General features: G+C 38.5%; 1 long non-coding RNA gene across 2 annotated transcripts; it reads right to left on the bottom strand.

Moving 5' to 3' along the window:
- On the bottom strand, positions 1–26,511 carry LOC145542481 (uncharacterized). 2 transcript variants are annotated; one of them, XR_014079887.1, is made up of 6 exons: positions 26,290–26,511; positions 22,272–22,501; positions 21,755–21,881; positions 7,090–7,174; positions 2,797–2,941; positions 1–112 (listed from the first exon to the last, which is right to left on the bottom strand). It is a non-coding gene; the product is annotated as an uncharacterized LOC145542481 (long non-coding RNA). The 2 variants fall into 2 exon arrangements; XR_014079888.1 differs by lacking the exons at positions 1–112; positions 2,797–2,941; positions 7,090–7,174; positions 21,755–21,881 and adding an exon at positions 23,363–23,786 and having other exon boundaries at positions 22,032–22,501; positions 24,261–26,466.
- Positions 26,512–27,840: the final 1,329 nt, after the last annotated feature.

Genomic DNA, 27,840 nt, shown 5'->3' with positions numbered 1-27,840 from the left:
GCTTTGTTAGGGCCCTTTGTAATTTAAGTTTACTCAGAATTTCTGTCCTTCCACTGGTTGAGGTGTCCACATTGTCCAGTCCTTGTCTCCAGAGTTCTGCTTTGTGTCTTTCCTATTGAATAAGATAAACAGAATCAGAACAGTCATGGTATAACAGTGATCTATTTTTTAATACTCTACTTCATTTGTATTCTTTCCCCCGTCCACTCCAACTTTCTATGGCAGTTTTCCCCTCTCTACATTAAAAATAGCTTTCTGGAAACTTTCATGGAAAGTTTTTGTGTATAATAGTGTGAATTTAAGAAATCATCTTTCAGGCAGATATCTTTAAGTTTTATCTTTACAGAGTATGAGGTTTTGGCATTCAGACATTTAAACCCCTATAAAGAAATTTCATACCAAAGTGTCTTTGTCTCCTCTAAAAATCACACCACAGAAGATCTGTCTGTTCCACCCATAAGTGAGTGAGTCCTGCCCTGTCTTGATGTTCCAAACACTACCCTTTGGATTCTAACACTCACCTCACTTCTCAGGGCACATTCCTTTTCTGCTTCTATTTACAGAAACTACCCACTTCAGTCCTAATCTTGTAAAACCAAGCAAACTGCCCAGAAGATGAGAATGGCGAGAGACCATAGTCTGTGGTTTTATTTAGTTAGCAAAGAATAACTCCAGTAAGGTATCAATGCTTCTATTCACACATTTCTTATACTTTAGCTCAAACCTTCATCTTGCAGGAGCTTCAGTAGGGAGAAAAAGATGCCAAGAAATCTCTCCATACTGTGGCTAAATACCATGGATTCAGATGTAGTATATATAATCCCCAAAAGTACAGAATAGTAGAATCATAGAGGTGAGAAGGAAGAGACTTGAGAAATATAGCCCACTCCCCTATCTGTTAATTGCCTCCAACATTCTTCAGAATTGGCCATCTAGCCACGGTTTTATGAAAGATTTTTAAAATAATAATGAACCTAATTCTAAAACCCTAATCAGTATTTCTCAAAGAATGCTCTGTGCAGACTGCATCAGAGTCACCTGGGTGCTCTTGAAGGGTTCTTGGGCTCTCCCCTAGTTGGAGAGAATCATGGACTCTGGGGGATGGGGGGGTGGTACGTGGAATGCTGGAGTCTGCATCCCCAGGTGTTTCTTGTGGATGCTAAAGTCCGAGACCCTGCATTCTAACAGGGATCTCCCAAAGCAAATTTACCAGGACTGAAGAAAGCTTTTTTGTGCCTTGAGTGGAGCAGTCCGTGCCTGCAGGCATTTTCACAAGAATGTGGTAAAACAGCTGCTGCAAACCTACCCTCAACATTTTTTTTCCCCACATCACACTCAGAGTGGCCAAGAGTGTTGTGAAGCTGGCAGATGCATAGGTTTCTATTTCCCAGTGAAGGTGAGGTAAAGAAACCATTCTCTGTACCTAGGAGAGGGAGACTGAGCGGAATACTAACAGTGCATTTAGTACTGGCGAAATGTTCCAGGCCCTCTGGCAGTATATCTAGGCAACCATAGTAAGGGAAAAGGTTTGAACATTAATGACAATCTGGAGAAACTGTGATTTATAAGGGAGTGTAAGTAAATGAGTCCAGGCCAAGTGGAGCATTTCATGGTCAGTTTGTTCAAAAAACCAGAACACAGGAAGTGAAAAGGAAAACAATGCAAGTAATTTAGATACAATTCAAGGTACAGTAAAACAAGCTTTAAGAGTTTAACCATTTCAACCAAATGGTTAAACTTTAGAACAAGGAGAGCTATGCAGCTCTCCCTCCCGAGGAGGCCCCTGTTGAGCATTCCAGAAAACCACGGAGCCTCTTAACTCAGGATACAAGGGTCGGCTGTGTTGAAAATGCAAGAGCCAGAAATGACACATACCAAGCAGATGACCAAAAACTGACCAAAAACTAACCATGAGAGAACAGAGAAATCCATTCTTCTTTCTCCTAAAGAGGAAAAAGTATCACACTACCTCTCTCTTAACCTCCTCCCCCTCCCTCCCTGAAGAAAGAGCATCGAACTAGGCATCAGAAAACCTAGATTCTAACCATGGCTCTGCTACCCTATGATTTTAACCACCAAACTTAATAGTCCCAATTCTTCATTTCTTCACCTAAATGTAATTGAGTGTCTTGGCTGAGAATGATCTTTAAAATTTGTGAACTGGTTTTTTTGTGTGTGTTTTTGGTTTTTACGAGTAAATATTCATTCATGTTTAATGTAAACAGTCTCTTTGTTTTAGGGGTAAAAAACAGAATAGTTTCTTTTAGTTACACAAATAAAGAGCAAATGCCATTAGCCTGAACAGGACATTAAGCACTCTGGGCTAGATTTCTAAGTCACCTATGTGAGCGTGTGTGTACACGTTTACTTGTATTTCAGCAGTAGGGGAAGAAAACATTTTACTTTTTTTTTTTTAATATTTGTTTTTATTTGGCTGTGCTCGGTCTTAGTTGCAGTATGTGAGATCTAGTTCCCTGACCTGGGATTGAACCTGAGCCCCCTGCATTGGGTGTGCAGAGTCTTAGCCAATGGACCAACAGAGACTCAGTCTCAACATTTTTCTTAGAAGCATATAAATAGAATAGGAAACACACAGAAAATTGCTGCTTCTTCTCTCTGTTGAAACGAGTTTTTGCTTGAAGGTGATAAAGAGAAGAAGAAATTCTATTTTGAGGGATGCTGAGTGCTAGCAGTGGCGGGTCTTGGAGACCAGTTTACTGTAGAAGGGGGCTTCCTCCCCTTCCCATGGCTCTGCAGGGGATAAAAGCAAGATTAAGAGTGGCATCCCTGACATGCCTGATGCTTGACTGTCTTCAGAGCTGGTGGTGGCAGGTTTCTTAAGGAAGCTTCAGTTGCCATGGTCATCGGCAGGAGGGAACCAAACAGCAGAAGAAAGACTTAACTTGTCTCTCCCGTGAGAGGCACTCCTTTCGGTGACTCTCTGAAAATAACAGGGAGGAGATTTTCAAGTTGGTGGGAGTAGGGTGTGAAGTACAGCCATCATACAAGAGTTGTATTGGGGACATTCGAGGTAAGCTGTGTATAGGCTCAGCAGTGCTGTTTAATATACATTGGCTGGCTTGCTGTATGCAGCTGGCTGAAGAGAACCAGTGCCTGGGGTCAGGACTGTTGGATACCCAGATACGGTGGTTTTGCTCATCCTACATAACTTGCTTGCCTCTGGGAATCTGGAGAACCAACATATAAATCCTGTGATCCCCCTATCATCATAGGCTTAACTCCTTAAATTCTGCTAAGTTGCTGCCTTGCTACTTCCTCTGTTACAGCCCCTTTAATAGTGAATGAAATGGCTTGTGGCCCTTTCCCCCACTAGAGGGCAGAGGCTTGTCTTATGGAAGTCTCTATCTCCTGGTTTTATGCCTCACTCCTACCAGGCACTCAATAAGTAGACCCAGGTCTTAGAGACCTAGATTTGCAATTCAGTGCCATGATATCCTGAGAAAATTACTGACCTAAAATCTAGCCGCTTTATTTGAAAATGTTGGTAATAATGCTGGTGCCATGAGATTGATTTAATAATCAAATGAAATAATGGTCATCTTGTACCTGGCACACAATAAAAGCATAATGATGCCTTGTTATTAACAATCAGAATTTATTGAATTGAATATGGTTTAGGGGAAGAATCACCAAGAGCTGTGGCTATCACACTAGAAGAATGAAGTGAATTTTTTTTCATCTCATCATTCCTTCGAGGGCCTTCTATGTGCTCAGCATGTGCCCAGTCACTGGAGACAGAGTAATACCAGCATGGCCCATGCACTCCTGAATTTGAAGCAGAGTCACTGTATTTTCCTAAATTGGCATCTGACCAAAATGTGGACAATTAGGGAAGAAATATAATTGGCTTTCTTATCCACATAATCAACAGTCTCACCACCTATATCACACCAAATCAGCATCATTATGTCCCAAATGTCCAGTATTTAAAATGGAGCCACCTTGATCCTAACTTTGCAAATACCGTTAATGTTGTGAGAACATGTCCATATTCTCACAAGCCATGTTCCTACCTTGCCTCCTCTCAAAGCTACTGCAGATATTACATATTTTGCTTTTAAACAAATTGTTTCAAAATTTACTTTCCATTGATTTACTTGTCACTTATGTTCTCTGAGAGTTATTTAATAAAATAGCATTAATGCCATTCATGAGCCTTCTACACATTTATCTTATCTAAAGGAAAACAGAAGGACTTTACTCCTTCAGTGAAACTCTTTATGGTCCCTGAAACTTTGATCTACTCACCATAAACTGAAAATGTATTTTGTTATGATGTTATATAGTTCTTATCCTTACCCATATCTTTAAACCATTTAATCATAAGTTTGTGAAAAATTAATAAAACTGACTTATTATTTTTATTAAGAAATTTACATTAAAATTGTGTCAAGTGAGAATTTTTTTTAAAGAGTCAATTTTTTAATGAATTACCATGGCATTTGAGACAATGATACTTCCATTCTCATTTTTCCTTATGTACTGATTCTTTAAAAATGATCTTTTGAATGAGACCAAAGAGGTCTCCAACTGTAGTTAGGTGAAATTCTGAAGCTATGTTATCCCCAAGGGAATAGTTTCTTCTAGGAAACCTGTCACAGTTTTAGAAAGATCAATGTCAAAGCACCCTATGAGTCTTCACTAAGCCCCCATCTGAAGAAAACCTTTATTTTCAAAAAAATTTCACAACATTTTAGTCTATATTTCTGACTCATGGTAAGATAATCAACTGGAATTAGTTTGAGTATATTAAAGGGAAAAGTTTATGTCAACTTTTGCCATTCACACACTGTATTCCTGAACAGAGACATGGTCACTGTAGGTCCAAGGCAACTCGACCACTTGGAGGGGCATGTTGTGCTTCCCATTAAGGAAGATTCTGCCTCTAACAAGGGTTGCCTAAAAGTTCTCACCAACATTGTTCCACACATTTGGAAATATATGAGAGTCATGTTGGTTGTCACAGTGCTGGGGCAGGTAGAGTGGCAGGGGAAATACTATTGGAATTTAGTAGGTTGAGACCAGGGATGCTAAAATATCCTGCCATGAATAATACCATTCTATAAAACAAAGAATTGTCCTTCCCCAAATGCCACTGGCATCTCTTTTTTGAGAAATAAGTTTTCTTCAGATAGGAACTGTGGGAAACTGAGCTGGGCTTATGGAAACAGAGAACCCTACAAAGGTGAGGAAGAAACCACCTGCCTCTCACAAATTTTGGTAAGCATGCTATTAGGAACTCTTCTAAGCAATACAAAGACTTAAACCACTTCTTTTTTCCCAGCCCTTAGGACAGGGAAACAATATTGGCAGGCTCTCAAAAGATTTATCTGATGGACACTAGAAGATCAGTTATGCATGTTGAAATCCCCACTGTTAGAGTCATTTATATGCATTTATGCATTGCCTCTAAAAAACGAGTAAAATGTAAATATATTACTTGAAAGGATAAAATTAGAACAAGCTTTAGCATGGATTAATTTACCAGATTAGCTAGTTGTCATTTTGGCAACTAGTCCCTAAGGAAATAGATTACAAGCAAATGATTTTGATACAAGCATAATAAAAGAAGGAATTGTAACAGGGAAAATTTCCAGAGCTGAGCCATGAGACCTCTGAGAGATAAGGAGGAGGCTATTGAGTACCTCAAAGAGAGAGCAAAACATAGGAAGACAACTAAACAATTCTGCCCATATCCTACCCGTAGTGGTACTGCTATGAGCTTTCTGGAAATAAATATTTCAATGCCAGAATAACCTTATCCCTTTGAAGGCAGAAACCATATCTTCTCTTTGCTTAATTTTGCAATGCTTTACAATGAACACTTAATAAAATTTGACACTCAAGAAATAAAAATTATTATGTCTTAGATTGGCTTACTGGAGAACTATCAGATTCTAGGTTCAATAAAATATACACCCACACAAAGTTTTGTTTTGTGTTTAGGTTCACAGTATGATTTTTTGTGAGCACGAGCATACAAACTGCTTTCTTTAAGCATGAGGAATGCTTCCATGTGTTCCAGAGCAAATTGAAACTGGATAAAATTGAAGTGGACTTTAAACTTCACATCAGCACTTTATGTTTTAAAAGATTAGGCCACAGTCTCTAATTTTATGTGGAGCCACAAATTTAAAAATTTTAAACAATGTAAAGGGAAGTAATCTTGTCAAAAAAAATGTGATTGCAGTTTATGCTGGATGTTGGTGTTTTTATTGAGTAATACAATAATAGTAATAATAACAAGATGTTATTCTTAAAATTCTTAAAATATATTCTTAAAATTTTATAGCATAATACAAATATAAGTAAGACATGAGTATTTTGTTTTATTTAACATATTATATCTCAAATGTTCTTCAACTATACTGTTGAAGTAGATCTTAAGCCCCATATTAAAAAAAAATCTATTGCTATAGCTTATTGTAAACCCAAAATATTTACCTGGATATCTAGAAAAATATCCTTTTGAATTCTGTACATGTGAGAAAATTGTAAAGAAGGCCCTTGATTGACTGCAGAGTATTAGCACTACCAACTGTCACTCTCCTTAATGTTTTTAGTTTTAAAGGTGCATGTATGGATCCAGGGACACACCCTGTGCAATCTTTCTGCAAATTAAATAAAAGTGCCTGTTCTTAGGGGCAGATGAAGTCTCTCGCACTCCTCAGGGAATGAAGTTTGATAAGTGGAACTGCGTTTGGATTTCAGTTCCCTAGCTATTTCATCAAGTGTCTATGTGATGCTTGTTAATTGTCTACATGTTTCTACCTTGCATCCTCTCAAAGCTACCACAGATTTTATATATTTAACTTTTAAATAAATTGTTTTAAAATTTATTTTCTATATGATTTTCTTGTCAGTGATGACCCTTGATGTTAAAACTATTGCATTTCACCTGGGGGTTTCCAGCATTTTGGCATGTAGGTAGCATGATGAACTCCATTCATGTTTGATGAATGAATGAACACATATGAGGTTTTCTCACTAGTTAAGCAATCCAAGTTCCAATCATTTGATTAGTGGAAAATCCAATATTAAAACCCTGAAAGGAACTAATTTCTATACCTGTAGAGAATTTCAAATTCCAGATTGGCTCCCCTTGACTCCTCTTCCAGACAACCTCCTCCATCTGACTAGTCCTAATACTAACCTGTGAAGAAAATATTATTAATTAAACCTGCTGGTGACAAACATTCAACTTTTTAAACTTAAGAAACTGTGCTTGCCTTATCTGCTTGTTGAGAATATATGGACTGCATTATAGCAATAATGCATTAGTGCCTCACTACTAGTGGCAACAATGAAAGGTTGACTGTGAGGTTTCCTCTTCAGTTTTCTGGGGCCAACTGAAAATGTTTTACACATTTAAAGTCAGCCTTCATTCATTTTCAGACATGTCTTACGTCTCAAACACATATCAATTTCTTTCCTTTTGAGTTTAGTGTTAGTAACCAAATAACTTAAAATGTCTGTAGACTAGATGAAAAAATGAAAATCACAGAATAATATAGATACACTTTTACACTTGTTATACTGATAGAAGAAAAATGACAATTTCAGAATTTTATTTTTATGACTGGTAAATTCCAGTATTCAGGGCTTTGAGCCCCATGTATTGTCTCTGTTGAGGGACTGTAGGGTTGACTCAAAAGTACATCATGACTTCACTGTTAATACAAATCTGCCTCCATATGCTGTAGTGTCAAGAAGTCGTTGGTTGTGAGTAATGTCAGTTAATAAATATAGAAGGAATAATAGAAAATTACCATTTGACAGTCATCACTATAATTATTTAGAGAGGTGTGTGTGTATATGTGTGTGTGTGTGTGTGTGTATGTGTGGAGAGAGGGAGGGAGAAAAATTGCAAATGTGGCAAAATGTTAACAATCGTTGAATTTAGGTCAAGAGTACATGGGTACTCTGTATTTTTTATTCAGCTCTTTTGTAGGTTTGAAAACAATAAGTTGAAAGAGAAAGTATTTTATTAGAAATTTCACATGGAGCCTAGGACTGTGAACTAGGGCCCAAAATGCAAAATTTGGTCTCTAAAATGCTTTTTTTAACCCCACTAAACCAAGGATACTATAATAAGCTGACAAGACTGAGTCACTGAGCCTCTAGGTTTTGGATGAAATTGAGAGACATTCCATCTTGAAAGAAGAATCAAATTCGGTTTGCATTTATTCATTCAGCAAATGGTTTTTGAATCCCTATCTTATGCCAATATATTCTTTGTGCTGCAGGAACAGCTGTCAACAAAACAGAAAGGTTCTACTCTTAGCTCACACTGTATGGAGTTAGAAATATCAAAAAACACATAAAGAAATGAACAAAGTAATTTTAGAGAATGGTAACCATGGAGAGTACCAGACCACCTGACCTGCCTCCTGAGAAATCTGTATTCAGGTCAAGAAGCAACAGAACTGGAGATGGAATAATAGACTGGTTCCAAATAGGCAAAGGAGTATGTCAAGGCTGTATATTGTCACCCTGCTTATTTAACTTATAGGCAGAGTACATCATGTGAAATGCAGGGCTGGATGAAGGACAAGCTGGAATCAAGATTTCTGGGAGAAATATCAATAGCCTCAGATATGCAGATGACACCACCCTTATGGCAGAAAGTGAAGAACTAGAGCCTCTTGATGAAAGTGAAAGAGGAGAGTGAAAAAGTTGGCTTAAAACTCAACATTCAGAAAACTAAGACCATGGATGGCATCTGGTCCTATCACTTCATGGCAAATAGATGGGGAAACAATGGAAACAGTAACAGACTTTTATTTTTTTATTTTTTGGCTCCAAAATCACTGCAAATGGTGACTGCAGCCATGAAATTAAAAGACGCTTGCTTCTTGGAAGAAAAATTATGACCAAGCTAGACAGCATATTAAAAAGCATAGACATTACTTTGCCAACAAAGGTCTGTCTAGTCAAAGCTTTGGTTTTTCCAGTAGTCATGTATGGATGTGAGAGCTGGACTATAAAGAAAGCTGAGTGCTGAAGAATTGATGCTTTTGAACTGTGGTGTTGGAGAAGACTCTTGAGAGTCTCTTGGATAGCAAGGAGATCCAAGCAGTCCATCTTTAAGGAAATCAGTCCTGAATATTCATTGGAAGGACTGATGCTGAAGTTGAAACTCAAATACTTTGGCCACCTCATGTGAAGAACTGACTCACTGGAAAAGACCCTGATCTGGGAAAGATTGAAGGCAGGAGGAGAAGGGGATGACAGAGGATGAGATGGTTGGATGGCATCACTGACTCAACGGACGTGAGTTTTAGTAAGCTCTGGGAGTTTTTGATGGATAGGGAGGCCTGGCGTGCTGCAGTCCATGGAATCGGAAAGAGTCGGACACAACTGAGCAACTGAACTGAATTGAACTAAACTGAACCACAGAGAACATCAAACATGGTGTGATAGTGGGTGACCAGGGTGAAGGAGTGTCACTTCTGACCATAGGTTTCTTTGAGCTGGCAACATTAAACTGCAGCCTGGGATGACACAAAGGATTTGCCACACAAAGAGCTCTCAAGGTGGAGGGATAGCAAATGAGAGACAGTAGGTGCGATAAGATGAGTGTGACCAGAGCAAGGAAGAGAGAAGAAGAGGTCCGGTAGCAAGTTGTGCAACGGGAAGCCTCTGGAGGATTTTCGGTGGGGAAATTATGATCTGATGGGCCTGCAAGGTGAAAAATGTGATGAAGAGGGCAAAAAGTGGAATCAAGAACACTAGTTAAAAAGCTGTTGCTGAGGTTCCCAGGTGAGAGATGATAGTGGATTGGACTCAGGTCCCAGGAGTGGAAATGGAGAAAGTGGGACAGACTTGGAAATATTTTGAAATGTGAGTCAGTATGGATTGGACATTAGAGGGAAAGAAGAATAAAGATAAACAATATAAGTGAAATATCCAAACCAATTTCAAGACTTAATAAATGAAAGGTACAGTCATGATAATTTTAGTTCTACTGGAAAAATTAACTGGATGTGAAGTGCTGATATATTATCTTTACTGAAGTGATCCACTTGGTGATAGGTCCAAGCAGAGCAGAAAAGGCTGAACTACAGTAGATATTCTGCCGGGAATCCGTGAGCTATGCTGATCCTTCTGCATTTGCCATTGCTTGATGATGCTCAGAAAGCGACGGAGGGCCCAGAGAGATAGGGCCAAATCCTCCACTTGTCTCATTCTGATACCTCACTGACATGAAGACCTGTTTGATATTTTTAATTTCCAAAGAAAATTATATTATTTTCCTAATTGTCTCCAAGTTTAAAGGTATAGATTTCCCCAGAAACTGGCAGGCTTCCTGGATGCTAAAAGTCAAAATTTTTAAGTATCTCATCAGTAACTTTTGGATACTAGCTTTGTCCACAGAACTTGTTTATGATACATCATCATATTTTCCCCTATGATGAAATGGCATGCCTCAGTTTCCTTATGCATTTAAAAGGAGAGAGAGTGGAACAGGTAATTAGTAATTCTGAGCAACTCTCACAAAATGTGTTTTGCTATGGCTTTATTTTGAAATCCCTAAATTCTTGATTATATATTAATATAATGCAAAAGGAGCAATATTTGTTTGATCAAAAATTTAACTAAGAAGCATTCTGAATATAGAGGATTGATTATCCTGTTTTTAAAATCCTGAACTATTCTCTCTTACTTTGTAGCACTCAAGTTTTGAGTTTGGTTATGGTGGGGCTGAAAGAGACTGTATTTGGATATCCATATTTTAAGGTTCAGTTTGTTTATTCAATTATTGATCAATGAAAGATTCCATATGACAAAGGAATCCTATGGTCTGGTATGTTTCAGAGCCTGTGTCCTGCTATAAAATTAAGACCACATAATTGGCAGAATTTTAAGGACTCATTAACTCTTCATTAAAAGTGGTATCATTATTATTATTTTATAATAGCTTTTTTGAGGTATAATTTATATACCATGTGATCAACCCTATTAAAGTATGTAATTCAATCATTTTTAGTATATTTCACAGAACTGTGCGACCATCACCCCAGTCAACTTTAGAATATTTTAACACCCCAAAAGGAAACTCCATTACTCCAAACATTCACTAGGCCCTCATTATGGATTTTTTTCCAAGTATTTATTGAGGCAAAATACACATAACTTAAAATTTGCCATCTTAACTATTTTTAAGTGTATAATTCAGTGGTACTGGGCCTCCGTAGTGGCTCAGACAGTAAAGAAGCTGCCTGCAATGCAGGAGACCTGGGTTCGATCCCTGGGTTGGGAAGATCCCCTGGAGAAAGGACTAGCAACCCACTCCAGTATTCTTGCCTGGAGAATTCCGTGGACAGAGGAGCCTGGTGGGCTACAGTCTATGCTGTCACAAAGAGTCAGACATGGCTGAGTGACTAGCACTTCACTTCAGTGGTATTAAGTAACAAGATGTGTTTGGTGGTCTTGTTGTGCATCCATCACTACCCACAGCTCTTTGCATCTGTGAAACTGAAGCTCTATTAGTGTTTTGTTTTCTTTGATATTTATATTCAAGACTTTTATCAAATATGGAAGTTTTGTCCATTATTTCTTTAAATATTCTACCTGTTTCACTGTCTCTTCTCCTTCTGGGACTCCCACTGTTGATATGCTGGTCTGCTTGATGGTGTCCTACAGGTCCCTTATGCTCTGTTCACTTTTCTTCAGTCCTTTTCTTTATGTTCCTCATAAAGAAAAATTTATGAGGATAATTTTTTTATTGCCTTATTTCTATTGTCCTATTTCGAGTCTGCTGATTCTTTTTCCCACCTGCTCAAATCTGCTTTTGAGTCTCTATAGTGAGTCTCTCATTTCAGTTATTATACTTTTCAGCTCCAGAATTTCTTTTTGATTTCTTTTTTAGGTTTTATATCTCTTTATTGATATTTCCATTTTTTCATGTGGTGTTTCCTTGAATTCCTTCATGTCTTTAGTTCTATCAGCATCTTTAAGAGAGTTGTTTTTTCTTTCTTTTTCTTCTTTCTTCCTATTGAAATATAGTTGATTTATAATATTACATTAGTTTCGTGTGTACAGCTGAGCTAAGCACTGAAGAATTGACGCTTTTGAACTGTGGTGTTGGAGAAGACTCTTGAGAGTCCCTTGGACCACAAGGAAATCAAACCAGTCAATCCTAAAGGAAATCAGTCCTGAATATTCATTGGAAGGATTGATGCTGAAGCTGAAGCTCCAATACTTTGACCACTTGATGTGAAGGACTGACTTATTGGGAAAGACCCTGATCTGGGAAAGGTTAAAGGCAGGAGGAGAAGGGGACAACAGAGGAAAAGATGGTTGGATGGCATCACTAACTCGATGGACATGAGTTTGAGCAAGCTCCGGGAGTTGGTGACAGGGAAGCCTGGAGTGCTGCAGTCCAGGGAGTTGCAAAGAATCAGACACGACTGAGCGACTGAACTGAACTGAACATGTGTACAGCATAGTGATTGATTATTTTTATAGTTTGTACTCTATTTAAAGTTATTATAAAATATTGGCTATATTCCCTGTCCTGTACAATATATCCTGGTATCTTATTTATTTTATATTAACCCTCTGCTCTGACCTCTCCCTGCTGGTAATCTCTATATCTATGAGTGAGTTTCTGTTTTATTATATTCACTTGCTTTATTTTTTCGGAGAAGGCAATGGCACCCCACTCCAGTACTCTTGCCTGGAAAATCCCATGGACGGAGGAGCCTGGTAGGCTGCAGTCCATGGGGTCGCTAAGAGTCACACGACTGAGTGACTTCACTCTCACTTTCCCCTTTCACGCACTGGAGAAGGAAATGGCAACCCACTTCAGTGTTCTTGCCAGGAGAATCCCAGGGATGGGGGAGCCTGGTGGGCTGCCGTCTATGGGGTCGCACAGAGTCGGACATGACTGAAGCGACTCAGCAGCAGCAACAGCTTTATTTTTTAGAGTCCACATATAAACAATATCAAGTGATATTTGTCTTTCTCTGACTTACTTCACTCAGTATAACAATCTCTAGGTCCATCCATGTCACTACAAATGGCATTATTTTGTTTTTTTATGTCTGAGTAACATTCCATATATTTTGTATTTTTGTTTTCTTTGAATATGTACCCAAGAGTGGAATTAATTACTGGATAGGCTTCCCAGGTGGTGCTAGTGGTAAAGAACCTGCCTACCAGTGCAGAAGATGTAAGAAACAAGGGCTCAATCCCTGAGTCGGGAAGATCCCCTGGAGGGGGGCATGGCAACCCATTCCAGTATTCTTGCCTAGAGAATCCCATGGACAGAAGCACCTGGCGGGCTATAGTCCATAGGGTTGCAAAGAGTTGGACACAACTGAAGTGACTTAGCACAGCACATGATAGTTCTATTTTTGGTTTTCTGAAGAACCTCCATACCATTTTCCATAGTGGCTACACCAATTTACGTTCCCATCAATGGTGTACAAGGGTTCCCCTTTCTCCATATCCTTGCCAACATTTGTTATTTGTTATCTTTATAATGATAGCCTTTCTGATGTGTGAGGTGATATCTTATTGTTATCTTGATTTGCATTTCTTTGATGATTAGTGATGTTGAACATCTTTTCATGTGCCTTTTGGCCATGTGTCTTCTTTGGAAAAATATCTATTCAGGTCTTATGCCCATTTTTTAATTGGATTGTTTGGGGGTTTTTTTGTATTGAATTGTATGAGCTATTTATATATTTTGTATATTAACCCTTTATCTGTTATCTAACTTGCAAATATTTTCTACCACTTAGTAGATTATTCTTTTATTTCCTTTGCTTTGCAAAAGCTTTCAAGTTAGACCCCACTTTTTAATTTTTGCTTTTGTTTGTCTAAGGAGATAGATCCAAAAAAAATTGCTATAATTTATGTCAAAGAGTGTATTGCCTATGTTTTCTTCTAGGAGTTTTATGACGTTTGGTCTTACATTTAGATCCTTCATCCATTTTTACTTTATTTTTGTATATACCGTGAAAAATACTGTAATTAATTTTATTCTTTTACATGTAGCTCTCCCGTTTTCCCAGTACCACTCATTGAAGAGACTATCTTTTCCTCATTGTATATTCTTGGCTCCTTTGTTGTAGATTAATTGACCATAAGAACATGGATTTATTTCTGGCTGTCTTTTCTGTTCTATTGACCTATGTGTCTGTTTTGTGCCAGTACCATACTGTTTCTGATGTCTGCAGCTTTGTAGTATAGTCTGAAGTCAGGGAGCATAATACCTCTAGTTTTGTTCATTTTGTCAAGATTGACTTGGCAGTTTGGGATCTGGGAAGTGGGGAATGATAGCTGCTACTGTACTAAGAGCTGAAATTGTTCAAAATTAACCAAAATTTACCATCTAAGCCTTTCCCTGGAAGTTGCAAGTCTTCAAAAGACTCTAGAGTTTCAAAATTGTTACATCAGATTCTGTGAGTACAATTGTTGTCTAGATGAAGAGATATTCCTGGTGCTTCCTACTCTGCCATCTTCCCCATGGACTGATTAACTATTGGCTAAAAGTCTCTTTCACTATGAAGATCTTGTTCATCTGCATCCTAAATATTAGATCCTCAGGATCGGAAAAATAGCCATCTTTGGTCAGTTTGTCTCCAAAGCATTTTCCAAACTGTAATATCTGGTATAGTGTCCTATACTTTGTTCTTATCATATGTATTATTTTGATTCTTTATAATAATGTGAGGTAAGTATTAAGGGCAAATAGTGTTATCACTGGGACTTCCCTGATAGCTCAGTTGGTAAAGAATCCACCTGCAAAGCAGGAGACCCTTCTTCGATTCCTGGGTTGGGAAGATCCACTGGAGAAGGGATTAGCTAACCATTCCAGTATTCTTGGGCTCCCCTTGTGGCTCAGCTGGTAAAGAATCTGCCTTCAATGCAACAGGCCTGGGTTCAATCCCTGGATTGGGAAGATCCCCTGGGGAAGGGAAAGGCTGCTCACTCCAGTATTCTGGCCTGGAGAATTCCGTGGACTGTATAGTCCATGGGATTGCAAAGAGTAGGACATGACTGAACAAACTTCACTTTCATTTTCAGTGTTATCACCATCTTATAGTCAAGAAAATTAAGGGTACAAGTAAATAGAAATGAATACTCAGTGAACGATAGAGTGATAATTCAAACCAAGTGTTTTTCACTCAAAGCTAGAGCTCCGTCTGCCACCCAAACTACCTCTATAGAGCAACAGTAACTTCACTATGAAATCAGAAAGTTTGATTCTGAAGAGTGAGCACATAAAGAAATATCTTCATTGTATCACTGACCTTAGAAACCATTACTAGCTCTCTCTGCCTGTTTGGATTGTGAGTGAGCTCACAGAAGAGTGAGGAGAAGGCAAAAGGAGGAGGGTGCTATCTTTCTTATCTCCTCCTTTTTTTCCACTTGCTAGAGAGAGAATGAGATAGGGAAGAAGTTAGGAAACTGCATCTAAGTAAGTTCCTCATAGCAACTGTATAATGCTTGTATTTACTTGAAACTCAGAGAATGAGCAGATGCCAAATTAGTTTGAAGTATCCAAAGATATAGCCTCTCTAGGAGGGCCTTGATTCCTTCAGGATGTGGATTTAGAATGAATGTCCAAATTTCTGTTTTAGTGAGAGGATAAGAGTAGTGTTAGAATAAGGTAATATAAAGTACTTAAGCATTGTGAAATGCTTAAAGTACTTAATATTGTGAAAAACATATAAAATTATACCTAAAATTTGGTCATTTAAAAATATGTTGATCTCTATATTAATGTTTAATTATTGTATTCTTTGGTGGCACAATGTTGTTTTTAGCAAGAGAAGTTAAAATTTTTATTCATAGAACGCTAAAAGTGTTAATGCATATAATCTGTCTTGTAACCATACTTCCTGCCTTAGTCTGATTATTTGGATAAGTTCATACACTAAAATGCTACAGAGGCCAGGCAGGTAAGCTGAAGCAGGCTGAGTGTAAGCACATGTACGTATATTATATGAATGTTGGAGTGCTGGAGACAGTCTGGCTATCCAGTGGGGTGGCTGGCGTCAGCTATAGCCAATTCTTATCTTGACAAAACACAGAGCCAGTAATTGCTAGATATTCTGATTTTTCCAGAAAAACTGAAAATCCATAAGTTTTATGTGAACACTCCTTATCTTTAAATGTTGACTTAAATTTAAAATAAATTAAAACAAGTGAAATTTAAGTTTTACTTAAACAGATGAAATTTAAATTTAAACAAGCCAGTGAACCACTTGAACCAAACAAAATATGGCTGCTGGCAACTAATTTGCTAAGTGTTACCATGTGGTAAGATATGTATTGCCCCCTGGTGGTAGTTTTCTTCAATTCTAGTTTTTAATTTTAAAGGATAATGTGACTGCAAATTTCAGTGTTTGGCTTGCTTGTGTGAGGAACATGGTCCTGCTGGGTGGGTGAATTGCATGCTTCCAATATCCATGCCAGTGCTTCCTTACATTGGCACAAATGGCCAAAGTGAAAATTAGCACTGAAATAGTTGGTGATTCAAATACTGAAAATAAGCGTTTATTAACAAAAATATTTGTATGATAATTGGTACAATATAGAGTAATTTCTAAGCCTACATTATCACATATTCAGGGTATATGTTGGGCATAGCTAAAGCAGGGAGAGTCAGAAACATGGGGTAATTGTCTTGGTTCCTTGTAGCTGCAAGGTTGAGCATCTGGACCATGACTCACTCAGGCAGTTAGCCAATTCCCCAACTGGTGCTAAAAATGACCTGAAATACAGTTTTCTCATCTGTAAAATAAAGGAATAATAATACCATCTGCCTCACAGAGCTATAAAAACTCATTGTCCTCAACACTTTTTTCAGGGGGAGGTGGTGGTTTTCTTATATATGAGTGCAGTGAGCCCAACCTGCTGCCATACCCTTGGTCAGCAAGGCAGGCAGGTTAAGACTGGCCTATCTTCTATGCCCACTTTCTGCCCAGACTGGGTGCGGCTCCTCTGGGACTTCCTCATTTTTACCTTTAAGGTTGATTTCTTTTAACCTGATGTTCCCATATAAAAATGTTTAGAGCAGAAATTGTGATTTGGGCTGATTTCCACTCCCATCTCAAGGTCAACCATGTAGTTAGAGCATATGAAAGATGTGTCAGCTTGAAAGGACCTTGAATACTAATTTGTGATGGAAAATTACAGGAGCCCATCAGAAAAGAATTGTTGTAAAATACCACCTTTCACAGGGAAGTTAAGAGTGCCTTCATATGTACTTTGCTTACCTTTTTATTCTTAAACTGGGAGACTGGAGCACCAGAAAAGTCCCTAAGATTCCAAATGAATAAAGCCATGAATTACTAGGCCCAGGAGATTTTTTTCCTTTTTTTTTTTTTTAATATAATGTAAAAAATTCCTCTATTAAAGAAAAACTTATAGACCTTCACTTTTCTTGTCTTTCATATTTAAATATGAGAATGTATTGAAGAAAAACAAAAACTGCTAAAAACTAAAATCTACCCACTTCTGTTTTGAGAGCTAGTAATATGAATATTAAAATAAGAAGGTGTCGTACTCCAAACAGAAAACAGTACAGCATATTAATACCAAATACAAAGTGAGAGTATAAACAGTGTGAATAATTTGAAAAAAAATAATAATAATTTGAAAAAAAAAAAGTACAGTACTTATATATTTGAAGGATTCAGCAGAAAAGAAATTATGTGCTTGTTCCCATGCGAAGATTTGTGGCATTCCTTTTCTTCAGTTTTTGTTTACTTTGAAAATTACTCACATTGGTTTATAGTAATGCTTCACATTGAAATCATTTTAGGTGATTAAATAGAACCATGCTAAAAACAAATATGTCTTCATTACATAAAGGTGATAATATTCTGAAGGTGACCTTCATGGGCCAGGAAGCAGGAATAAATAGGAAGTTATGCAAGGTTTGAAGAAGGTTTATCAGAGAGGCAAGGAAAGCAGATGGAATTTGAGACAATCTAAAACCAATCAGTCAAAGCATTTTAAAAGTTACATAAATATTTACATAGCCATAGAGATGTAATGAAATATTTCTTGGTCACAAAATGTTTTTTATACCCTAAAATGATACTGTAACCTATAGAGCAGAGTAATGGATTTTTTAAAAAATAAATGTGGTGTTTTAATAAAAGGGGGAAATGAGAAAAATACTTCATCTCATGCAGAAACTTCAAAGTCCTGATACAAAAAATATGAAACAAAGCAGAGCAAGTTCAGTTGTTGGAACAGATGGAAGCTTCACCCTGAGATAATCCTGAGCAGAATCCTTGGCACCTTCCTGGAAATTTTTGAGTCTATCCATCTTCTCTTTTTTTTTCCAGTGAGAAATATTTATGAAATGAGTTTGTATAAGACTGGCTGCAGTTCAACTTTTGCAGGAACAAGCTGCTTATCTAATTCCTGTCTGAAGGGCATTTATTTTTATTAGTGGGTGTTGTACCAGCTATCCAATGCCTCACTTTCTCATTGAGGAGGAAAAGATCATGAGACTCTCCAGAAGACTTTTATATACCTCAAGTAATTACGTATTTGTGTTACCAATGCACACATGCACCGTAGGGAGAAAATGCATGGAGAAAGAGGTATGTATATTTTTATAAAAACAAAAAGGAAAATTTATTAGTGTTTTTATAATAAAGACCTTTTAAGTGGTTCTATGTGAAGAATCATAAATTTAGGTTTTAAGACCCTATCTCAATTACAAATATATATGGACATATTGACTGAAGGTAAAATCCTGAAGTCTGAAATTTGGTTTTGAAATTCAAACACCTTGTCCTTCACTGAAAAGAAGAATGATTTTAATGAAGTTAAAGAACTTTAGTTCAAACATGCAAAAGACTCTGATAACATAAGAACTATAAAGAGGAACTGTATTTCACATGTAGATTTGTACCTTTCTGAAGCCCATTCTTCCACAGGGTCATAGCTGATACCCTAAAGACCAGTACTCTGACAATGATGGTTGGATTTTTGTCCTAAAAGCATCTTCTATCTTATCCTTGACCATTCATCTGCCACTTCTCTACCCACTCACCCAGCCTACATCCTTCTACAGTTTATCCTCTTGACTTGGCATTTTACTAATTGAAAATTTCACGTCATATGCCACTTTGGAGATTTCACATATATGCTCACCTCTGAATCCTTTACCAAGTTGTTTTCATAAGAATGTGTCAGAGCCAATCCCTGGTGTACCCTCCTGCTTAAATCTCTTCATCCAGGTGAAATGGAATGTTAAACTGGAAGTTTCAACTGAGATTGTAAGGTATCAGGTACCTAAGGGAATTGTTAATTTGTGAATTTTAGGTTTACAACACTCTTGTATGTCAAGAACATACATAAAATGGTGGTTTTGCTGGGCATTTGTTGAAGTAATTTATTTGAGAAAGAGTTGTGAAATATTGTGTGCTGTTGTTAGTTTCTCAGTTACATCCGATTCTCTGTGGCCCCATGGACTGTAGCCTGCCAGGCTCCTCTGTCCATGGAATTTTCCAGGCAAGATACTGGAGCAGATTGCCATTTCCTTCTATAGGGGATTTTTCCAACCTAGGGATCAAACCTGTGTCTCTTGTGCCTCCTGCACTGGCAGTCTGATTCTTTACCACTAGCACCACCTTACCTCCCTCTAAATCTCAAGTCAAGAATGAATCTTAAAGTGAGCCATCACAGTGAACTTTTTATGTGAGAACAAGAAGAAAAGCTAAGTTTTAACGAGAAGCAAGGGAAGGACCAGACCCACTTAATAAATGTTAAGTGGGTGATTGAAGAGAAAAGATTAAATTGTTTTACTTAGTACATTCCACAAGTTGGTGCTTGTTCAATGTATTAATTATACATGCAAGTTCCCATTTATCCTTATCCTTTGTTTAGTCCTTTTAGAGCAGTTCTTTACCCATGAAATATTTTCCATGATGATTTTTTTAAAGTATTTTTAGTACAGTATCATAGTCTACTAAACATTTATTGTTGTGGTCTCATTTTAAGATATTTGATTTTGCTTTCAAAGGAGTATAACACATTATTTAGAATGATTTCTCCTTAATGAAATAAAATATATTTTCTATCAATCTGTGAAATTTGTGCAAGTTTTCAATGACCTTACACTCAGTAGTAAATGACATCATTAAAGCTTAGATAAGGATGAGAATGTGCTGTTCTTGCCTTTTAAAAATCAATAAAAGACAATAATAAGCTTAGAAAGAGAAGTCAGAGAGGTAGAGTTCTCTGAGAAGCCAGTGGCAGAAAATTTTAAAGAAAGTCAATAGAGTCAAATGATGCAGAGACATCAAGAAGGATAAAAACATAAACTATCATGACTTAGGTAGTCAGGACTGACCTTTTTTGAACAGAGTGGTTAAGATGAGATACAACAGTGAGAAGGCTGAGGGACAAATGAGGGGTGAAGAAGTAAGGGTAAAGATGCGTGTATAGTGCTTTTTCCAAAAGTTTGGCATTGGAGGACAGAGTGAAGAAAACGTTTAGTGTTTTTTGTTTTTTTTTTCTTAAGTCAAGAGACTTGAAACTACATGACAGCTGAGGGAAACAAGCTGCAGAAAGCACAGGAGTAATGGTGTGAGCATGTAAATGGGTATAATTGGGTCCTTTAAGGGGAGAGGAGGAAGTGCCCAGGAGGCTGGAGCAAGTCTTGAAAGAGCATGTCTTCTAGATACAGGGAATGTACAAAGACAGTGAAATCTGAGGTGGAGAAGATGGAAGATAAAGGAGTTCATGACTCTTAATCTTAATTTTCTTTGACAAAATTTGGTGGTAATTTCATCCACTGAATGGGTGAATGTGTGGATTAAGGTTGTGCTCTTTACCGGGTAGAGTAGAAGCTGAAATTCCTGAGGGGATGCCTTCTTCTGATTCTTACAAAGGTACCATAAGGACTAACCACAGCCTTTTGTAAGAGTCTTAGTAAGAGTGGTGAAATGTTGGGAAGATATGCTTTTAAGGAGTCATCTTATAAATAGTTGGCCAATTAGTTGTACAAGATGTAAGTAAGCATTATCACAATTTGATCTAATCACTCTAATTTGGTTGTTCAGAAGAAAATTTGGACTGGGAAATCCTCTGATGCCTCCTAAAGTAAGACATTAGTTAAATATGTATTCGTTATATTCTAACTAGACTCTGTCATTTAGGAATTTAAAGAGTTTCCTAGTATTGGTATTTTAGTCCCTCAAGACACTTGAGTTTTTCTTAAGTTCTCTTTTGATGTCCAGATTTTAGCTGATACATGTAACACCTGTGATATTTTGTGAAGGCATATGTTCCACTTTTTGAAAGTTGCTTTCCTCCTATAATAGTCTCTTCTATATTGTCAGTTGATCATTTAGGTTTTTTTTTTTTTAATCTCTGAAGAACCTGATCCTTATATCCTTGGTTTAATTTTTCTTGTGCTTTAGAATTCTTTCAAAGGTCCATTTTTTTTTATCATAAATGATGCTCATGTACTGTATTATTTTTTTTACTTGAAGTGAATTTCTCTGTATGGAACAACTGGAATTTTCCTTTTTCTACCAGGCTGTTGAATCATTTAAAATTTGTCTGATAGCTTGTGACATCCAGTAGGGGAGTCATAGTGTTGGGCACTTTTCTAAGAGCTCACTTCTGATCTTATCCCATCTCACAAAAGGTGTAACAGATACTTCATAGAAGGCAAGGAGAAAACAGGCTAAAAGTATAAAAGTAAAGAGAACTTTAGGCTGATCCCTTAATGTAAAGTCCTTACCTCTACATCTTGGGTTACTCTGACAGCTCTGCTCATCATCCTTACTTTCATTAACTTGTAAACTTTTATTAACTTGTTTTTTAAAGGTGAGTCCATTTTTTTTTTTTTTTTTTTTTGTGCTAAGGACCTGTGGAGGAGAGAGGTGGAATGGAAAAGAGTTACTGATATCTGAACTTCTGGTCCAGTTGAGAGTATGTGTATGTTGTTACAGTTACAGTGTTTCAGAGGATTACAGAAGGTATGTTAATTCAGGTCTCTTGGGAAGCTGACAAGAAGAGACTGTATGAAAATTTTTATTTAAAATCCTGTAAAGGGGAACAGTGAGATGGGAGTGGCCAAGAGAAACATCAGACTATGATGCAGGTCTGCCTCTAGATAAACGAGAAAGAGATGGAAAGGAATGAGGTAGAGCATCTTTAACTGCAGTGCAGTTCTAAGAAAGTTATGTGAAGCTGTCAGGAGTTCTTAGCCAAAGTCACTTTATGGGGAGTCCTGTGCCCTTCTGGGAATGACCTACTTCACTCAATCATTGCCTAGGAGCAGCCTGTGAGAAGTGTGGACTCAAGCAAATGCAGTGATATTCAGAGCACAGCAGCTATGGCTGTCAGTCAATTCTGCTTCCCAAGGTGAGATGTCTGAAAGTCAAATTTTCATGGCTTTTACTATCCACTTCATCCACCAAACAGATCCAATTTTCCACATAAGTTCAGGGAGCAGTAACTTAATGGTTATCATAGACCTATATTCCTAAGAGGAAACAAAGAAGAGGAAGGTTAGTGAGATGAACTACAGGCTCTTTTACTGCAGCAGATCTTGGAAAGGTTCTCACTCCTCCAGATAGTAGAGCCAACTGAGGTGCTGTGAGCAGGAAAGGTAGACCCTAACTTACATTGGTATCTAGTCCCTTGTGCTTGAGCCAAAGCCCCAGCATAGTTAACAGGGCTTCCCTTGTGGCTCAGCTAGTAAAGAATCCGCCTGCAATGCGGGAGACCTGGGTTCGATTCCTGGGTTGTGAAGATCCCCTGGAGAAGGGAAAGGCTATCCACTTCAGTATTCTGGCCTGGAGAATTCCATAGACTGTATAGTCCATGGGGTCACAAAGAGTCAGACATGACTGCACGACTTTCACACACACACTAGTGGCCAGCTGGTTTCCTTGAGAAACAAATAGTACCCTACTGATGGCTCAGCATTGGTTTCTGTTGCTAATAGGCTGGACATTCACAGATAGCAGTTACTAAATCAGCCTCCAAATGTGGTAGGCCATGCTGTTGGGCCAATGTAGAACCTCCATGTCTGCCACATGGCTACTTCATTTATGTACCTCTTGTGACAATTGTGGGGTGACCAGTGACAAAGTCTGACTGGTCATTTAATTAGCTAGTTTTTTTTGTCTACTTAGTAGTTAAGTATTTCTTCATGATATTAATAGATGCTTTTTGGTTAATGTTAATGTACAATACACTTCATGTCCCCTCCCACATGTTTGCTCACCTTACCTCTAGCCCATATCCCCTTATCTCTAATCTTCCAATGCTTTTCTTTCCAGATCTCTGATCAGATGGCCAGGCCATTGGCTATTACTCAGTAACTTGTACATATTCTCACCTTTGACATAAAGTAGATGCCAGGTATACTGCCCACTTCCACTGTATAATCGTAAGGGATTTGATTTAGGTCATACCTGAATGGTCTAGTGGTTTTCCCTACTTTATTCAACTGAAGTCTGAATTTGGCAATAAGGAGTTCATGATCTGAGCCACAGTCAGCTCCCAGTCTTGTTTTTGCTGACTGTATAAAGCTTCTCCATCTTTGGCTGCAAAGAATATAATAAATCTGATTTTGGTGTTGACCATCTGGTGATGTCCGTGTGTAGAGTCTTCTCTTGTGTTGTTGGAAGAGGGTGTTTGCTATGACCAGTGCGTTCTGGCAAAACCCTGTTACCTTTGACCTGCTTTGATTTGTACTCCAAGGCCAAATTTGCCTGTTATCCCAGGTATCTCTTGACTTCCTACCTTTGCATTCCAGTCTCCTATAATGAAAAGGACATCTTTTTAGGGTGTTAGTTCTAAAAGGTTCCTGACATTGTACAAGAGGCAGTGATCAAGACCATCCCCAAGAAAAAGAAATACAACAAGGCAAAATGGTTGTCTGAGGAGGCCTTACAAATAGCTGAGAAAAAAAGAGAAGCTAAAGGCAAAGGAGAAAAGGAAAGATATACCCATTTGAATGCAGAGTTCCAAAGAATAGCAAGGAGAGGTAAGAAAGCCTTCCTCAGTGATCAATGCAAAGAAATAGAGGAAAATAATAGAATGGGAAAGACTAGAGATCTTTTCAAGAAAATACCAAGGGAACATTTCTTGCAAAGATGGGCACAATAAAGGACAGAAATGGTATGGACCTAACAGAAGCAGAAGATGTTAAGAAGAGGTGGCAAGAATACACAGAAGAACTATACAAAAAAGATGTTCATGACACAGATAACCATGATGGTGTGATCACTTACCTAGAGCCAGACATCCTGGAATGCGAAGAGAAGTGGGCCTTAGGAAGCATTGCTACAAACAAAGCTAGTGGAGGTGATAGAATTCCAGCTGAGCTGTTTCATATCCTGAAAGATGATGCTGTGAAAGTGCTGCACTCAATATGCCAGCAAATCTGGAAAACTCAGCAGTGGCCACAGGACTGGAAAAGGTCAGTTTTCATTCCAATCCCAAACAAAGGCAATGCCAAAAAATGTTCAAACTACCACACAATTGCAGTCATCTCACATGATAGCAAAGTAATGTTCAAAATTCTCTAAGCCAGGCTTCAACAGTACATGAAGCATGAACTTCCAGATGTTCAAGCTGGTTTTAGAAAAAGCAGAGGGACCAGAGATCAAATTGCCAACATCCGTTGGGTCATTGAAAAAGCACGAGAGTTCCAGAAAAACATCAACTTCTGCTTTATTGATTATGCCAAAGCCTTCGACTGTGTGGATCACAACAAACTGGAAAATTCTGAAAGAGATGGAAATACCAGACCACCTGACCTGCCTCCTGAGAAACCTGTATGCAGGTCAAGAAAACAGTTAGAACTGTACATGGAACAACAGATTGGTCCCAAATAGGGAAAGGAGTATGTCAAGGCTGTGTATTGTCACCCTGCTTATTTAACTTATATGCAGAGTACATCATGCGAAATGCCAGGCTGGATGAAGCACAAGCTGGAATCAAGATCGCTGGGAGAAATATCAACAACCTCAGATATGCAGATGACACTGCCCTTATGGCAGAAAGTGAAGAAGAACTAAAGAGCCTCTTGATGAAAGTGAAAGAGGAGAGTGAAAAAAGTTGGCTTAAAGCTCAACATTCAGAAAACTAAGATCATGGCATCTGGTCCCATCACTTCATGACAAATAGATGGGGAAACAATGGAAACAGTGATAGACTTTATTTTTTTGGCTCAAAAATCACTGCAGATGAAGTTAAAAGATGCTTGTTCCTTGGAAGAAAAGTTATGAACAACCTATACAGCATATTAAAAAGCAGAGACATTATTTTGCCAACACAGGTCCATTTAGTCAAATCTTTGGTTTTTCCTATAGTCATGTATGGATGTGAGAGTTGGACTATAAAGAAAAAGCTGAGCGTTAAAGAATTGATGCTTTTGAGCTGTGGTGTTGGAGAAGACTCTTGAGAGTCCCTTGGACTGCAAGGAGACCCAACCAGTCAATCCTAAATGAAATCAGTCCTGAATATTCACAGAAGGACTGATGCTGAAGCTGAAGCTCCAATATTTTGGCCACCTGATGTGAAGAACTGACTCCTTGGAAAAGACCCTGACGCTGGGAAAGACTGAAGGCAGGAGGAGAAGGGGATGACAGAGGATGAGATGGTTGAATGGCATCACCGACTTGATGGACATAAGTTTGAGTAAGCTCCAGGAGTTGGTGATGGAGAGGGAAGCCTGGTGTGCTGCTGTGCATGGGATCACAAAGAGTTGGACAAGACTGAGTGACTGAACTGACCTGATACTGCCCACAGCGTGCCCACTGAAAAGATTTTCCCTTTCTATTGTCTTTCAGGGCCACCCCCAATATGACTGAAATGCAGTCTGTTTCTGGCTTACTCTCATGTATCAAGCCAGTTTTAACCAAGCTCAGCTTTTTCCTTCACTTTCAGTTCATCGAATAGACTTTCATAATGCTAGGAGCTGAGGTAGGGGTATGGTACAACTGTGATGGATACAAAAAAATCTGGGCTACAAAATCATGTCCTTGTTCTAATCTCAGGGTCCCACATTGTGAAACTCCCATAGAGGTCTGTCATAAACACCATCCTGCATATTTTCTCACCACTGTGACCTCCAGCATTGTGGGTTTTGCCAGATCATATGGCTTAAGCAGCAGAGCCACTTGCATCACAGCCTAGACTTGAATCAGAGCTCTTTTCTTCTCTGGGATCCACTTAAAGCTGATAACTTTTCATATCACCAGGTCACCAGGTCCCTGGGTGGTTAATGTGTTGCCTACAGAACATAAACAGGCCTACCAGGTATTGTGCTTTCCTCTTTGTGGTAGAGTATGCCAGATTCAGCAATCTGTCTTTTGCTTTGAAAAGAATTTCCCAGCATGTCCCTGACCACTGGACCCCTAACAATTTCACTGAAGTGGCAGGTCCTGAGTCTTCAGATGGTTTATCTTTCACCCTGTGGAGCACGTCTTACCAAGGCCTTCAATGTACTAGTCACCTCTTCTTCTCTTGTCCAATCATTGTGATGTCACTGATGTAATGAATGAATGTGATGTTCTGTGGGACATGAAGGTGATTCAGATCTTTTCAAGCAAAATTATGACAGACGGTAAGAGTACTAACATAACCCTGAGACAAAGCTGAAAAAAAGCACTCAGCTTTCTTTATAGTCCAACTCTCACATCCATACATGACTGCTGGAAAAACCATAGCCTTGTTCAGGAACTGGCTAAATGACGAGTAGGTGGGTCCCTGGATCCAGTGAGCCAACTATGAGCCAAACCTTAGTGTACTTATTTATTACCTGGCTCCTAAAACCCCACACTAGCAGGGAGCCATGATAATACTTTGGATATCTGGTTATCAGTGTCAACTATGTCTCTGTGTCAATAGTTCTAAAAATGTTTGGTTATTTGTAGGCATTTTCCTTCCTTCCCACTTCCTGCTGAAATAAATTTCACATGTCTGCACCATTGTACTTGCCAAAGAATTCCTCTTCACCAGGATAATCTCCCAGCTCACCAAGAATGAAGTCTTTAGAAATCTTGAGCCACTATTACCTTGTGGCGGGAACCTGCTGAAGAGGGTGATATCCCCTTCATTCCCCAAGAGACTAATAAACTAGTCCCAGACTCCCATTTCCTCATCTGCTTTCTCAATCCATTCTCAGTACCTCTTGTGTTAATCTGGGTTATCCAAGAGTCAGATTCCAAGATGAGATTAGAATAGCAAGAGATTTATTAGAAGCAATGCTTGTGAGGGAAAAATAAAACAGGGAAGGGGTAGGGAATGAAGATGAGGAAAGTCATTAGATTTCAACACAGGTCTGACTGTGGGTCAATAAGAGAAAAAAAAAAGGAAAGTTGGAGAAAGCATCTTAGACTTCATTTTAGTTCTAAGAAAGTTTGTTAAAGTCATTGGGAAATCCAAAATCAAAGTTGGCCATTGGAAGAATCCTGTGCTTCTTCGGAACAGGCCTGCCTTAGTTTCCCCACCTTGCTCTGTCATTAACTGGAAGATTACTCAGTGATAAAGAATGTGCCTGCAATGTGGAGGTATAGGAGATGTGGGTTTGATCCCTGGGTCAGGAAGATCCCTTGGAGAAGGAAATGGAAACTCACTCCAGTATTCTTGCCTAGGGAATCCCATCGACAGAGAAGCCTGGTGGGCTACAGTCCATGGAATCACAAAGAGCTGGACATGACTGAAGCAACTGAGTGAGCAATCCAACCCATAGAAAGGCCTTCCCACATCGTGCTAGCGGTGAAGAATTCTCCTGCCAGCGCAGGAGACGTGAGAGACAGAGGTTTGATCCCTAGGTTGGGAATATCACCTGGAGGAGGAAATGGC

This window comes from Giraffa tippelskirchi, chromosome 3 (genome assembly GCF_054371585.1).
Source record: "Giraffa tippelskirchi isolate mGirTip1 chromosome 3, T2T-mGirTip1v1.2.pri, whole genome shotgun sequence".
Taxonomy (NCBI): domain Eukaryota; kingdom Metazoa; phylum Chordata; class Mammalia; order Artiodactyla; family Giraffidae; genus Giraffa; species Giraffa tippelskirchi.
This window is presented reverse-complemented; position numbering and strand designations above follow the sequence as displayed.